Source organism: Salvelinus alpinus, chromosome 30 (assembly GCF_045679555.1).
Source record: "Salvelinus alpinus chromosome 30, SLU_Salpinus.1, whole genome shotgun sequence".
Taxonomy (NCBI): domain Eukaryota; kingdom Metazoa; phylum Chordata; class Actinopteri; order Salmoniformes; family Salmonidae; genus Salvelinus; species Salvelinus alpinus.
Genome location: NC_092115.1, coordinates 23,495,321 through 23,512,388, shown reverse-complemented (window position 1 = coordinate 23,512,388; position 17,068 = coordinate 23,495,321). Strand labels below are relative to the sequence as shown.

The window sequence follows — 17,068 nt, the reverse complement described above, 5'->3', positions numbered from 1 at the left end:
CTTTATTATTAATTTTTATTTTACCTTTATTTAACTAGGCAAGTCAGTTAAGAACAAATTCTTATTTTCAATGACTGTCTAGGAACAGTGGGATAACTGCATTGTTCAGGCGCAGAGCGACAGTTTTTTAACCTTGTCAGCTCATTGAATTCAATCTGTGTGTAAAATATGCCTAAAATATATATTTGCGTTTTCTTTGTGTATTCAGAGTCATGAAAACGGTTATCATGCTCTTCATGCATTACATTTAACCAGAGGAATAGATTTCTCAGTTAGTTATACTTTTACATACTGAAATTTGCCCAAACTGCCGCACAGCTGAAAGTTCTAGACTCGAGCTATGAATATCAAATGCTCCATCTGAGTCTTGTTAGCTTTGACTAATGAGTACTTTATAGAGTAGGCCAGATTAAATGGACGATGATGCGAGACATTTTAAGTTCAACTGTAGGGGGGTCACATGTTGTGGAGACCCATGTACTGAAATATAACTGTCCTTCCAATAATGATTGGAAGAGTGCTTTTTCTAGAGTTAATTTCAAATGAAAAACGTTCCATGACGTATTTGAGACGAGTTTCTGTATTGACCCAGCACTACTGTTTTAGTGCTCGACATTCCTGAGTGGTTTAGTCAGGTCTCCTTGTAGCTTCTTTGTAGCCTAAGGTAACACACTTTGATAAGCTGGTGGAGGACTGTAGTCACCTATTCTATAATGAAAAATTATATAAACGCAACAATTTCAAAGATTTTACTGAGTTCATATATGAACTATCAGTCAATTGAAATAAATACATTGGGCCCTAATCTGCAGATATCACATGACTGGGAATACAGATATACATCTGTTGGTCACATACTTTTTTTTTTTAAGTAGGAGTTTGGATTAGATAGCTAGTCGGTATCTGGTGTGTGTCCACCATTTGCCTCATGCAGTATGACATCTCCTTCGCATAGAGTTGATCAGGCTGTTGATTGTGGCCTGTGGAATCTTGTCCCTTTTCAATGGCTCTGTGAAGTTGCTGGATATTTGCAGGAACTGGAACACACTGTCGTACACGTTGATCCAAAGTATCCCTAACATGCTCAATGGGTGACATGTCGGGTGAGTATGCAGGCCATGGAAGAAATGGTACATTTTCAGCTTCCGGGAATTGTGTACAGATCTTTGCGACATGGGGCCGTGTATTATCATGCTGAAACATGAGGTGATGGCGGAGGATGAATGGCACGACAATGGGCCTCAGGATCTCATCAAGGTGTGTCTTTGCATTCAAATTGCCCTCGATAAAATACAATTGTGTTTTTTGTCTGTAGCTTATACCTGCCTATTCAATAACCCCACTGCCCCCATGGGGAAATCTGTTCATAACATTGACATTAGCAAACCACTCGTCCACACAACGCCATACGCGTGGTCTGCGGTTGTGAGGCCGGTTAGACGTACTGCCAAATTTTCTAAAACGATGTTGTAGGCAGCTTATAGTAGAGAAATTAACGTCCAATTCTCTGGCAACAGCTCTGGTAGACATTCCTGCAGTCAGCATGTCAATTGCTGCCTCCCTCATAACTTGAGACATTTAGTGGCCTTTTATTGCACCTAGGGCTGTGGCGGTCACGCAATTTCGTCAGCGGTGATTGTCAAGCAAATAACTGTCAGTCTCACGGTAATTGACCGTCAATTAACATAAACATATTTGGCTTCCACACACAGCCTACAATAGCAAATGGAGGACGCTTTTCCCCCGTGGCTTGTTTTCATGCCTCCCAGGTAGCCTATACTCCTGTTGTAAATGTAACCAATGTGCTTACTATAGTAAATATAGTAGGCCTGGCCTATAGAAAGCTCATGGGATCCTCTTTTTATTAATGGAAATCAGTTTTTTTCCCGCAGTTGCATAGCCAATAGAAATGTTGTGCAACATGGGCTCTCAAGTGTTTGATTAGATTTTTGATTACATTTGCCTTGATGTCAGAGTGGTTAGAGGGACAATAGAGTACTAAGTACCAGGCAGTTTGAAAGTTTGATAGGCTACTAATGACCAGAGCAGCATCAGAGCTGGGAAAAGCCTAATTACCATGAATAAACGGTCATGAGGAAATTGACTGCCTTCATGACTCATGACCGACAGTGTGCCGGTAATACGGTCACCGCAACAGCCCTAAGTGCAGCAGTGTAATGATCATGCTATTTAATCAGCTTCTTGATATGCCACACCTGTAAAGTGGATTGATTGTCTCTTGGCAAAGGAGAAATGCTCACTAACAGGGATGTAAACAAATTTGTGCACAACATTTGAGAGAAATTAAGCATTTTTTTTGTGTGTGTAAGGAACATTTCTGGGTTCTTTTATTTCCGCTCATGAAACATGGGACCAACACTACATGTTCGGTCTACACATTCCGCCATAACACCCTCAAAGCACAATACACTTCAAGATAAGCACACCATAGCCAGGGGTAGGAAAATATAATTTCCTTTTGTGAAGTAGCACTCAAGTTTGCAATTCCAATTGACTCTTCTCATTACCTAAGCTCCTGGTGCAATGAGCCCTAACATTCAGGATTGCTGATGCTGTCTTATTGATATTAGAGTGATTACTATAAATGGCATGAACACTACCGTGTTATCTGACATAAAGGTCCCAAAATAATGGTCCCAAAATAATGGAAACACTTGAGTAAATGAGGGATACAACGTTGTTTAAAAGCAGGTGCTTCCACACAGGTGTTGTTCCTGAGTCAATTAAGCTATTAACATCCCATCATGCTTAGGGTCATGTATAAAAATGCTAGATGGGGCCATTATTTTGGCTACCATGGCTATGCCCCCATAGGATAACAATCCCCCCCATCCACAGGGCACGAGTGGTCACTGAATGGTTTGATGAGCATGAAAATGACATAAACCATATGCTATGGCCTCCTCAGTCATTAGATCTCAACCCAATTGAACACTTATGGGAGATTCTGGAGCTGTGCCTGAGACGGTGTTTTCCACCACCATCAACAAAACACCAAATGATGGAAGAGTTCCAGACTAGGCTTGGGCAAAACACCGATATGATTTTGAATACCGTTTCTAAAAAATGTGTGTGTGTGCTACGCCACTGCTTTTAACTATAAGTTAAGTATAACTATAAGAAAATGATATCAAACTCAGGGCTCCAGTTAACTTGCTAGCTAAGTGGCTTGATTTCAAGATCACGCTTCTTGGTTACAGCAGAGATATTCAATCCAATTTTCTGGTTGCATAAATTTTGTGCGTTTTTATGTTTAAGTAGAGCCACTTTGTGTGCACTTCCGGTAATACCGTATACCCTGGTATGGTACAGAAACGGTATGACAGTATGAAAATCTGCATACAGCCCAACCCTATATATCCAGACACTTGTAGAATCTATGCAACGGTGCTTTAAAGCTGTTCTGGCTCGGGGTGGCCCAACGCCCTATTTAAGAAACTGTTTCTTTTATTTTTCCAGTCACCGGTACTTTCCATGTTGTTAATATTATTAAATGTTGACAGTATGTTCAAGGGGGAAAAGTGAACAATTTCTGTACAGTCATATTCTGAACTTATTTCCTACATCCTGTCATTCGCAACATTAAACTTTTAATATCATTTTATTATTGACTTAGGCCTACTAATAGATTAAAGTCTCACAAGTGCACACAAGGCTGGCACGCTTGGCATGAATTGGCCTCTGTTAGTTTCCCATTATCACTAAATGCATAAGTTCACTGATTGTTCACATTATGTGAATCACTGTGGGGAGGTGACTAAGGGAGTGGGAAAGGAAGCTAAAAGCCACAATGGTGGTGTTCTTCTTTTCAAGGCAGGCAGTCCTCTTTACATTCTGTTTGCCAACCTTTGTTTGAAGGAAACATCGACCTCCCTCGAAGTATGTTTGTTGCTAGTTGGCTTGTTGAGGTCAAATAAAATATTTTCATTCAAAATCTTGCTGTTTGTGCGGCTATGCATTTGATCTTATTCTTTAGAGAATGATTGGCCTAGATGCAGGGCTCGACATTAGCTCTTGTCCGTGACAATAAAATAAAGTCAGACAAGAAGAATATAGATTTAAGTTGTCACAATGGAGAAGTAAAAAACCTCATCACAATATCAAACAATTACTCCAATCAGAATTGGATAAGAGAGGCCAACATTGGAGTAATATTCAAATCCATTTTTTACTTAAATATAAAAGCCTACATGTCAAAGTGTAGGTGATATGCATATTGTCTACAGCCTCGTGTCCAAACCGATGCTGACATGAGGGAGGCGCCAGAAAATGTAACCAAACTTTTAATTACATAAATATATGCTAAACGACAGTCATGTTTGACAGCGATAATAAAGGATAATTAACGTTTATAGGCTTGATTCTGCCAACATACTCGAGGCACGGTGTGTTCAGATCAAATGGTCACAAGACCGGAGAGTGAAGGACAGTGCCTGTTGCGCACCGCACATCACCCACCTTGAATCTGAGTGGAGGTGGTCAGCATTTTGAAACTGTTTACCAATTTAACTTAGCTTTAGCTTTCTTCTGGAAAATGTGAAGTCCAAGATGGAAAAAGGGGGCGTTGTTGGGGCTGTGTTTCTGGACCTAAGGAAGGCTTTGGATACTGTTAACCATAAGATTCTCATCACAAAATTGTCCAAGTTCAACTTTCCTCCGAAGCCTTGAGATGGATGAAATCATACCTTGAAGGCAGAACTCAGTGTGTCAGAGTGAGCAATGAGCTGTCGCCCACTCTTAGCTATGATGTGGGCGTGCCCCAAGGGTCAATACTGGGGCCCCTCCTGTTCAGCCTGTACATTAATGATCTGCCTTCTGTCTGTACTGGGTCTGAAGTTCAAATGTATGCAGATGATACAGTGATATATGTGCATGCAAAGAGCTAACAACAAGCTGCACAAGAACTCACTACTGTAATGGTCCAGGTTACAAAGTGGCTCAGTGACTCGTGTTTGCATCTCAATGTGAAAAAAAACTCTGCAGGGCAACAGATGCTACTGAGCCAGATATGTGTCAGGGGAGAAGCTCCAGGTGGTATCTGATTTTAAGTACCTTGGCATCATACTTGATTCCAACCTCTCTTTTTAAAAAGTATGTGAAATGTAATTCAAATAACCAAATTCAACCTAATTTCCGATGTAGTCAAACAATTTCGTATAAAGAGGTAGAAAAACTGTTCTTCAAATCTATGATACTCCCCCGCTTGCTGTACAACCTTAAAACCTATTCAGTCCATCTACAAACAGGCTCTCAAAGTGCTTGATAGGAAGCCCAATAGCCATCATCACTGTTACATGCTCAGAAAGCATGAGCTCCTGAGTTGGGATAATCTTGTGCAATACACCGACGCATGTCTTGTATTCAAGATCCTAAATGGCCTGGCTCCCCCTCCACTCAGTATTTTTGTTAAACAGAAAACCCAAACATATGGCAGCAGATCCACAAGGTCTGCCATGAGAGGTGACTGTATAGTTCCCTTAAGGAAAAGCACTTTTAGTAAATCCGCTTTCTCTGTGAGAGCTTCCCATGTCTGGAATACACTGCCATCAGACACACATAACTGCACCACCTATCACACTTTCACAAAAAACATGAAGACATGGCTAAAGGTCAATGAGATTTGTGAACATAATCCCTAGCTGTGTATTGCCGCTTTCCATGTTGTCTGTAGCTTGTGAGGTGTGGAAACACTTTATTGCTTTTATGGATTTTGTCTTGTTAATTTTTGTTCTGTTGCTCTGCGTGTGCTCACTGCTCTATGATTGTCTATATTGTAATTGTTTTTAACAACCTGCCCAGGGACTGCGGTTGAAAATTAGCCGGCTGGCTAAAACCGGCACTTTTACTGAAACATTGATTAATGTGCACTGTCCCTGTAAAAAATAAAATAAACTCAATTGTTAACCTGGCTGTTTTATGTCATTTTATTAAGTATGCCTTACCTTGTTTCAAAGTAGTCTTGCCAAAATACGAACGACCATGGAAATGTTGAGAGAATTATTTAAACGCTTAATATGCCATTGAAACCAGCATATTTCTCATGTTTTATTGGTTTTCAAATCAACTTTATTTTATTGTCCAGCAGCAAAATGTATACTCCTATTTGTATTAGTAACCCATGCTAGTTGATACATCTTTAGATCTCGATCCCTCTCGATTTCTAACAGATTTTCATATCACATGAAACCGCTTGCGCTTTTGAGAATGGTGTTTTCCTGCTAATTGCATTTTGGAATATTGGGGCCTACAGCCATGTGCGCATTGTTGAGCTTATAATATGAAGAAAATAAACTTTGTCAACATTTTAAACTAAACAGACTGATCTGTTGCATCAGCCTCATTGCTTTTTACATTTTCTAATGTGCAGTGGTTGTATGAATTTTGGATCTGTCGTCCCAGAGTCTGTTTTGAACCGTAGACCTATTTTTAATCGGCCCAGGTATGACAGGACACCCTTTAGTTTGAGCCCTGGTTGTAATTGTAATGTTGCAATATTTTATAGGCTACCAAAGGTGGCCAATCATCCACCAAGAGAGCCTTAAATTGTATTTGTATTTTGAGGCAGGCTTGAATAGGCAAAGAAGCCAATAGGCAGAGTAGCCTACATGTTTGTTTTGATTCTCTATGGATAAAAAAAAAGATAGTAATGCATTTTATTTTGTAAAGCGATTCCATGCATCGTACAATGATGTAAAAATAGTGAGACCTTTTTTGGGGAGGGACAAGTGACTTGTGTGTTAATGGTAAGTCACTTAAAATAAAAGTATTGGTTAAATTACCATATTTATTTTGTTACGATTTAAGCTTTCGTTTGTATATATTCAAGGCTTGGATGACTTTAATCTCAGTATGCCCTTGAAGGGCTGGTTTGGGCAGGAAGAAGGCATGTCCCGACTTGACAACACAGCAGACATTTAACTAGAGGTTGAAGATGTTTCCTGTCTTTCTAATACAGTATCCTCCACTCTTGAATCCCTAGGCCTCAAATACATGATGATGCCTTACAAATAATGTTTGTATTGTAAGTTCAGGAAAGTTCATCCCCAGGCAAATTCTGTTCCCCAGTTTAGCCCACACTCAGTGCAGAAGAGAAATGAATATTCATGGTGTGCCCATCTCTGAGGGGAATTCTCTTCACCTATTCCCTGAAATGTCAGTCTCTATGAAGAATGTGAACAATGAGGGAGACATCCCCTAGAGGTTTCTGTTTCAAATGTACTTTTAAAGGCATTTGTTGAGATCCTTAAAGGAGAAGGGAAGCTTTTTACTAAATGGCATGGATTCTCCCTACTTAGGCTATTTAACAGTGCACAAATGTTTGCCAAGGTTGGTTACAATTTGTATTCCAAGAGGCAGCACCATGATTTAGTGAAGTAAAACTAACAAAGCAAACTGTTAAAACATTGTTCAATCTTTTACTCCTAATGAACGTGCAGTGAACACCTGCAGGACATGAACAGTTCCGCCTATTATCCAGATAACAATCGTAAAATAGCTTATTAACCCAAGTTAGTGACTTTGATATGACTGAGGCATGTCCACTCAAAATAGCATTTAATTCCTACATATACTTCAAAGAGTTAAATTAATGCTACACACTTATAATATTGCTTTCAATGTACTACTGGCCAAATCTTCTGCTACTGAAGTTGTGCTTGAACTCTTTTGTATTCACTATCAGGATGTGAAAAACTTCACCATAACTTATCCCTTTGTGATCTGGGAGGTGGTTAACGGCCAGAATAGCTTTGGCCAGCACACAGAAGTGGTTTCTCTATCCCAGAGATGAGATGGTGCGCAGCAGTGTGGGAAAGTCTTTCTCTGTCCCCTGGGGTTCCCAAGTCATAATTTTCCTTGTAGGCTTTCCCAAACACAATAAAAGACAGTCTTTTTTTTTTAAGACTGGCCAGCTGTTGCAAATTATACCAATCTGAAAGTGGTGGGGGATGGGGCGATGAGCCGTCATCCTATTGTTTTGCTGGTGAATGAATTAGCTCAGCTTGGACACCTTGTATTTCTAACATCCTAGGTTTTTCTGATGGTCACAGATATGTGAATAAAACATTTTTGGGGGAAAGGCAAAGATACATTTAACAAAGGATGCAAATGATGAAATAACAAAGTGCAAATAAACTCCGAAACCAAATTATCTGAAGAGTCTCACAATGACAGCTCAAAGAGGCACTCGTTCGTTTATAGGCTATGCTGTAGTGGTTTCCTGTAGGGTGTATTAACTACATTCGGGTAGCATGTGTAGTCCGGCAGTGTCAATTATGCGTGTGCTTTGAATTTATGGTGACTTTGTGTGACGTAAATAAGCTAGGCTAAAGGCTTCCATGTGGCAACTTGTTTGCATAATGTGCTATATTATTTTTTTGCTAATATGATGCTGCGCATGTGTATGTAGTGGAATTGCATTAGTGCCGACATTGGGAATTCGTTTTGAATTTCCCGGGTCTTGTCATTGCATTTTCTGGGGAAATTTGAAGTGTTCCCAGATACCCATGTTAATCCCTACTGTTGTTATTTACTCTTTATAATTTTTAAGTAGAACAACAAATATGGCTTTTCTAGGGCACCTTTTTCAGGGTCAAGGAGGGCGATGGCGGATTTTTATTTTAGGCCGATATTCAATAGCCAGCAGCATACCACCCTGCATCCTACTGCTGGCTTGCTTCTGAAGCTAAGCAGGGTTGGTCCTGGTTGGTCCCTAGATGGGAGACCAGATGCTGCTGGAAGTGGTGTTGGAGGGCCAGTAGGAGGCACTTTCCTCAGGTCAAAAAAAATATCCCAATGCCCCAGGGCAGTGATTCGGGACATTGCCCTGTGTAGGGTGCAGTCTTTTGGATGGTACATGAAACGGGTGTCCTGACTCTCTGTGGTCACTAAAGATCCCATGGCACTTATCGTAAAAGTAGGGGGTGTCAACCCCGGTGTCCTGGCTAAATTCCCAAGCTGTCCCTCATACCATCACGGTCACCTAATCATCCCCAGCTTACAATTGGCTTGTTCACCCCCCCCCTCTCCCCTATAACTATTCCCCAGGTCATTGCTGTAAATGAGAATGTGTTCTCAGTCAACTTACTTGGTAAAATAAAATATGTCATTAAATGCTAACATTTCTGTGACATTTTCCAGACTGCCATGTATGCATTAATGGATCAATTTTAAAATCAAACAATACATTTTAATATTTACCAATCTTACTACATAACATTTTATTTGAATGGTAAATCTCTTGATTAACTGGGTAAATGAAGACTGCATAGGCCTACTCACGATACACGTGAATGCATATTCAATAGGAGTGTGCCTGCATTGAGTTATTGATCTTGTTTAGGCTGATCAGTGGAGTCTATAGTGCTACAGATGACAATCTGTTTGTGTTCCATTTGGGACCTACACTGAGTGTACAAAACATTAAGAACACTTTCCTCATGTTGCTTTGCACTCCCCCTTTTGCCCTCTGAACGGCCTCAGTTCGTTGGGCATGGATTCTACAAGGTGTCGAAAGCGTTTCACAGGGATGCTAGCCCATGTTGACTCCAATGCTTCCCACAGTTGTGTCAAGTTGGCTGGATCTCCTTTGGGGGGTGGACCATTCTTAATACACACAGGAAACTGTTGAGCGTGAAAAACACAGTAGCGTTGCCGTTCTTGAAACAAACTGGTGCCCTGGCACCTGCTACCATACCCCGTTCAAAGGCACTTATCTTTTGTCTTGCCCATTCACCCGCTGAGTGGCACACATTCACAATCCATGTCTCAAGGCTTAAAAATCATTCTTTAACCTGTCTCCTTCCCTTCATCTGCACTGATTGAAGTGGATTTAACAAGTGACATCAATAAGGGATCATAGCTTTCACCTGGATTCACCTGGTCAGTCTGTCATGTAAAGAGCAGGTGTTCCTAATGTTTTGTACACTCAGTGTACGTAAAGGGTGGTCAACATCCTCCAGGAGAGCTAATGGGTGTGCAGCTTTTATTCCTCTAACAAACCACATTTTAGAAATTAGCTGGTAATCCAGACCTATATTGTGTTTTGAGGAGAGCTTGATCAAAAGCCTGCACACCCAGTAGTTCTCCAGACTGAGGGTTGACCACATGTGTTTTATACAGTTGCCCAAGCAAGAAGGCGTCGACAGAGATGATCGCCTCGCTTCACGTCCTTAGGAAACTATGCAGTATTTTTATTTTTTTGTATTATTTCTTACATTGTTAGCCCAGAAAATCTTAAGTGTTATTACGTACAGCTGGGAAGAACTATATGGATATAAGAGCGACGTCAACTTACCAACATTATGACCAGGAATACGACTTTCCCGAGGCAGACCTCCACCCTGGACATTGGTTCTAATCCCAGAGGCCGACCCAAAACAGCGTCATCGCAGCAGAGACAGATGGAGCGGCCTCCTGGTCAGACTTAGAAGGCGAGCACACCATTCACTGCTTCCGAGCATATTACTCACCAATGTCCAGTCTCTAGACAACAAGGTGGATTAAATTAGGGAATGAGTTGCTTCCCAGAGAGACATCGGAGATTGTAACATTCTCTGTTTCACGGAAACATGGCTCACTCGGGATATGTTGTCAGTTGGTACAGCCACCGGGTTTCTATATCCGTCGTGCCGACAGAAACAAACATCTCTCTGGTAAGAAGAAGGGCGGGGGTGTATGCCTTATGATTACCGAGTCGTGGTGTGATCATAACAAAATCCAGGAATTCAAGTCCTTTTGTTCACCTGACCTAGAATTCCTTACAATCAAATTCCGATATCATCTTTCAAGAGAATTCTCTTAGATTATAGTCACAGCCGTGTATATTCCCCCCCCCCCCCCCCCCCCCCAAGCAGATACCTCGACAGCCCTGAAAGAACTTCACTGCACTCTATTTAAACTGGAAACCATATATCCTGAGGCTGCATTTATTGTAGCTGGGCATTTTAACAAAGTTATTTGTTAATTCAATGGCTCAAACACGAGACGTATGTGGCAGGGTCTACAGATAAACACAGATTACAAAAAGAAAACCAGCCCCGTCGCGGACATCAACATCTCGCTCCCAGACATTAAACAACTTACTTGTGTGATTTGAGGACAATACAGTGCCACCGATATGGCCCACTACCAAAGACTGTGTGCTCTCCTTCAACGTGGCCGACATGAGTAAAACATTTAAACATGTTAACCCTTGCAAGGCTGCAAGCCCATGCGGCATCCCTATCCCTAGAGAAGTTTTAAGTTCCTCGGCGTACACATGACGGACAAACTGAAATGGTCCACCCACACAGACAGCGTGGTGAAGGCGCAACAGCTCAGGAAATTTGGTTTGTCACCTAAACCCCTCACAAACTTCTACAGATGCGCAATCGAGAGCATCCTGTCGGGCTGTATCACCGCAAGGCTCTCCAGAGGGTAGTGCGGTCTGCGTAACTCATCACTGGAGGCAGACTACCTACCCTCCAGAACACCTACAGCACCCGATGTCACAGGAAGGCCAAAAAGGTCATCAAGGACAATAACCACCCGAGCCACTGCCTGTTCACCCCGCTATCATTCAGATGGCGAGGTCAGTACAGGTGCGTCAAAGCTGAGACCGAGAGACTGAAAAACAGGTTTTTATTTCAAGGCCATCAGACTGCCATCACTAACATAGAGAGGCTGCTGCCAACATACAGACTCAGACTCAAAGCACTGGCCACTTAAATAAATGTATTTTATAATGTTATCACGAGTCACTTTAAGTAATGTCACTTTAAATAATGTTTACATATCCTACATTACTCATGTATATGCTGTATTGTATACTATCTGTTGCATCTTGCCTATGGCCATCGCGCATCCATATATTTATATGTACGTATTCTTTTTCCATTCTCTTACATTGTGTGTGTGTGTATGTAGTCATTTTGAATTTGTTAGTGCAGTAATATCTAACAAGTAATCTGTCGGAACTAGAAGCACAAGCATTTCGCTACTCGCATTAATATCTGCTAACCATGTGTATGTGACTAATTTGATTTGATAACGGTGTGTTTTATACAGTTGCACACTACTTTGTGTTGTATTAGGTGCCTTGCACAACGACAGGAGTACATGGGATCAAAGAGCCACCTCCCAGTGTCTAACGCATTACATATACTTTTTTTTATGCAGTTGAAGTCGGAAGTCTACATACACTTAGGTTGGGGTCATTACTCGTTTTTTAACCACTCCACAAATTTCTTGTTAACAAACTATAGTTTTGGCAAGTCGGTTAGGACATCTACTTTGCATGACACAGGTAATGTTTCCAACAATTGTTTACAGACAGATTATTTCACTTATAATTCACTGTATCACAATTCCAGTGGGTCAGAAGTTTACATACGCTAAGTTGACTGTGCCTTTAAACAGATTTGAAAATTCCAGAAAATGATGTCATGGCTTTAGAAGCGTCTGTTAGGCTAATTGACATCATTTGAGTCAATTGGAGGTGTACCTGTGGATGTATTTCAAGGCATACCTTCAAACTCAGTGCCTCTTTGCTTGACATCATGGGAAAATCAAAAGAAGTCAGCTAAGATCCCAGGGGAAAAAATTGTAGACCTCCACAAGTCTGCTTCAACCTTGGGAGCAATTTCCAAGTGCCTGACGGTGCCACGTTCATCTGTACAAACAATAGTACGCAAGTATAAACACCATGGGACCACGCAGCCGTCATACCGCTCAGGAAGGAGACGCGTTCTGTCTCCTAGAGATGAACGTACTTTGGTGCAAGAAAAATTGAAAAAAATCCCAGAACAACAGCAAAGGACCCTGTGAAGATGCTGGATGAAACGGGTTCAAAAGTATCTATATCCACAGTAAATCGAGTCCTATATCAACATTACCTGAAAGGCCGAACAGCAAGGAAGAAGCCACTGATCCAAAACAGCCATAAAAAAGCCAGACTACGGTTTGCAACTGCACAAGGGGGACAAAGATCATACTTTTTGTAGAAATGTCCTCTGGTCTGATGAAACAAAAATAGAACTGTTTGGCCATAATGACCATCGTTATGTTTGGAGGAAAAAGGGGGAGGCTTGCAAGTCGAAGAACACCATCCCAACCGTGAAGCACGGGGGTGGCAGCATCATGTGGGAGTGCTTTGCTGCAGGAGGGACTGGTGCACTTCACAAAATAGATGGAATCGTGAGGAAGGAAAATGATGTGGATATATTGAAGCAACATCTCAAGACATCAGTCAGGAAGTTAAAGCTTGGTCGCAAATGGGTCTTCCAAATGAACAATGACCCCAAGCATACTTCCAACGTTGTGGGAAAATGGCTTAAGGACAACAAAGTCGAGGTATTGGAGTGGCCATCACAAAGCCCTGACCTCAATCCTTTAGAAAATTTGTGGGCAGAACTGAAAAAGCGTGTGTGAGCAAGGAGGCCTACAAACCTGACTCAGTTACACCAGCTCTGTCAGGATGAATGGGCCAAAATTCACCCAACTTATTGAGGGAAGGTTGTGGAATGCTACCCAAAACGATTGACCCACGTTAAACAATTTAAAGGCAATGCTACCAAATACTAATTGAGTGTGTAAACTTCTGACCCACTGGGAATGAGATGAAAGGATAAAAGCTGAATTAAATCATTCACTCTTCTATTATTCTGACATTTCACATTCTTAAAATAAAGTGGTAATCTTAACTGCCCCAAGACAGTGAATTTTTACTAGGATTAAATGTCAGGTATTGTGAAACTGAGTTTAAATGTATTTGGCTAAGGTGTATGTAAGCTTCCGACTTCAACTGTACGTGCAGAGACGCCTCCAATTGTTGGTCATGGAAATTTGGTGAAAATTCTGTCTGTATTTAATCATAGGTGTAGGTATTTAAAACAGGTGTAGAGTTTATATTTTGTGCATGTTAGACAGGACTGGGCTTAGGCTTTGTGGGCCTCTCGCAAAGCTGCCTAGATGTAGAGCAGCCTATTTGAAAATTTTATTTTTTATTTTGAACAATTTTATTATGATATGGTTGTGCTGGATTTATCCAGCTCAGCAAAGAACACTTGGGTTTTCACAGACAAAGTTAAGCCAGAGGTATAATCAGATTCACAGCTCTGACATCCCTTGTCTGCCTGGCCAAATATAATCTCTTCCTGTGGAACAAGGCCATTACTTCACTTTGTTGTGACATTCCCTCCTTTTTGTTTATTTTTATTTAACCTTTATTTAACTAGGCAAGTCAGTTAAGAACAAATTCTTATTTACAATGACGGCCTACGCCGCCCGGCGCTGGGCCAATTGTGCGCCGCCCTATGGAACTCCAAATCACGGCTGGATGTGATACAGCCTGGATTCGAACCAGGGACTGTAGTGATGCCTCTTGCACTGAGATGCAGTGCCTTAGCCCCACTCGGGAACCAAAGAGGACCACTGGACTTCAGTGGCTGATCACTGATATGATCTTAGTTCCTACTAGTTAATTTCACATGGATTTCAGTCTTCGTAAATCGAAATTTCTAGTATTTTCTGTCCATTAGGCAAAATATTGTGCTTCTTGCAACAACAAAAAATCCAGTGAGCTGGCTAGCCTTTGCTTTAACTGTACTATTATGTTGTTAGTGCAAGTAGTTGAAGTACTCCTGATTTTATTATTCATTTATAGCTTAGATATTAGGCCTATTTGATTCAAGTTTTTGGGTGCGCTTGCATTTGTATTTGACTTGACCACCCTTGGTGAGCAAATCACTGGTCAGTGTCACTTAGTTCTTTTTAAATATTGTCAACCAGGAATAACTTTACCACGGACACATTATTAAAGCAAAAATGCAGGCATTTTAGGATTTCCACCTGTGGCAGTTTAAACTTGTAACTGAATAAACCCTCTCTCTATCAAAGGTGCCTCTAGAGTCTCTGATGACGAAAGAGTCCTATCTTTAGATCTGAGGCATGGGTGACCGCTCCCCACCTTCCACTCCTAAAGTCATACAACCTCACAAAACTCCTTTGTCTCTTTTCTTTACCTGGGGAGGGGTTATTCAGTTGCTGGATTAGCCTTTTTGTTTGGTCATTCCTATCCGTCTGACCACATCGTCCCCTCTATCCCGCCAATCCTCCTCTTTCTCTCCTGGCTCTCTCTGTTCCTTTATTTACCTGCATGCCTTTAAATCTTATAGGGAAAGTCTCTTACGCACAGCCCTCAAGACAGAACCTTATCTTTTTGGAGACTTTACACTCAATATTCATTCTGTGATTGGGGATCCCTAAAAAGCTTAACTACAGCCTGTTTGCTGTCCAGTCATCCGTGTTTACTTTGAAGTTGAAACATTCTTGCTGTTCTGAGATAATTATAAGGGCAGTGGTAAGTTTAGGGGCAGTCCTTTGCACTACCAAAGAGCAGCAAGAGGTGCTTTGATATCACTGGGGTGTTGTCAACAAACCCCATCCACCCGTTGGAAACAATGAGTCAAACTTTTCTAGTTTGAGAGAAAAAGAGCTAGGAAGGATACCTGTATCTTTGTAGTGACTGAGTGTATTAATACACCATCTAAAGTGTAATTAATAACTTCACCATGCTCAAAGGGATATTTTATGTCTTATTTTTTTTTAAATGACCCATCTAACAAAATGTGCCTTTATTTGCGAGGCATTTGAAACCTTCCTGGTCTTTGGTTTAAAATTCACTGCTCGACTGAGTGACCCTACAGATAATTGTATGTGTAGGGTACAGAGATAAGGTAGTCATTCAAATCATGTTAAACACTATTATTACACACTGTGTGTCCATGTAACTTATGTGACTTAATAATTATGTGCGCATTTTTACTCCTGAATTTATTTACGCTTGCCGTAACAAGGGGGTTGTTTGACATTATGGGGTGTTGTGTGTAGGCCAGTTACGCACAATCTCAATTTAATCAAATTAAAATGTGGGCTGTAACAAAAGGTGGAATAAGTCAAGGGGCATGAATACTTTCTGAAGGCACTGTATGTCAAAAATATTAATTCAAATAGCCATAATCAAGTGGCAAGGATCAGATAATAAAATGCTTTGAAGTCTGTGGCCGCAGCTATAATTACGTTGGTTGGGTCTGATTTGCGGGAAATTTGGCCTGCGCACTTTCACATAAGAGGTGTGGCCACTTGCCTCTCCTCCTAATAGTGGTTTTTCACAGGTGACGAGAAGATGCGAGAATGGGAAAGGGTGTGTGAACAGGGCAGGATCAAAGTTGGGGAAAGCTGAACTTCGTGCAAATACTCTGCGACATCGCGGTGCTATTGACCAGTCGAAGCTTCCAGCCCCTACTGGATTGGTTGTTTATACCTAGCCTGCTTGCTAGCACCAACATGAGCGTGGCTATCCGAATTATCGCATTATGTGGAAATCCCCTGTAATGACCCCACAACAAACATGGACAACATTAAGGAGCGAACTAAAATAAGGTATATGAAAGACTATGCTGTTAACCGCAAACAGACTACAAAAAAGTTTGACCAGCCAAAAGGAAGTTGGATGAAGATTGTGTACCAGGAGTGTTTAGGTACTTCGGGAACTGATGGACGGACCTTAACAATAGTGCACTCAAAGCTGGTAGGCTAGCTAGAACTCAAAACTAATGTTAGTTTAGCAGCATTTACTAGCTATTCCTCTCTGTTATAAATTATACTAGTCATCTAACATTAATCATACTATGTTCCAGCAAAGCATTACATATTTTAATGGCTTAATGTAGAAAGCTAGCTTGCCGAGCTAGCTAGCAAAGCCTAAAATTGACATTTTGGTCAACCAGCCACTGTGGCAGCCATGCAGATTTTTTTACCAGCCAAATTATTATTTTTTTGTTACAATTAAACCAACAAAACAGGAAAAAAACTGACTGATTATGCTTTAATGTGTCTAAAAGTAAGAAGTGATGTAGCCCCCTAAAGGGAGAGCATAATATACAAGGAAATTCTCAAAGCTGCTAATGAGAACCTTGACGACCTTGTACCTAGCCGGTGGGGATTCCGGTGGGGTGCCCCCACCCAGGCAGTGGCAGTGCTGGCAACACTAGCTGCAGTAACCCATGGG

At 41.2% G+C, this 17,068-nt stretch overlaps 1 protein-coding gene across 1 annotated transcript in view; it reads left to right on the top strand.

Annotated features, from left to right (window-relative positions):
• The window catches only part of LOC139559749 (laminin subunit gamma-1-like), an 83,272-nt gene that overhangs the window by 954 nt on the left and 65,250 nt on the right, over positions 1-17,068 (top strand). The gene's annotated exons all lie outside the window — the stretch shown is intronic.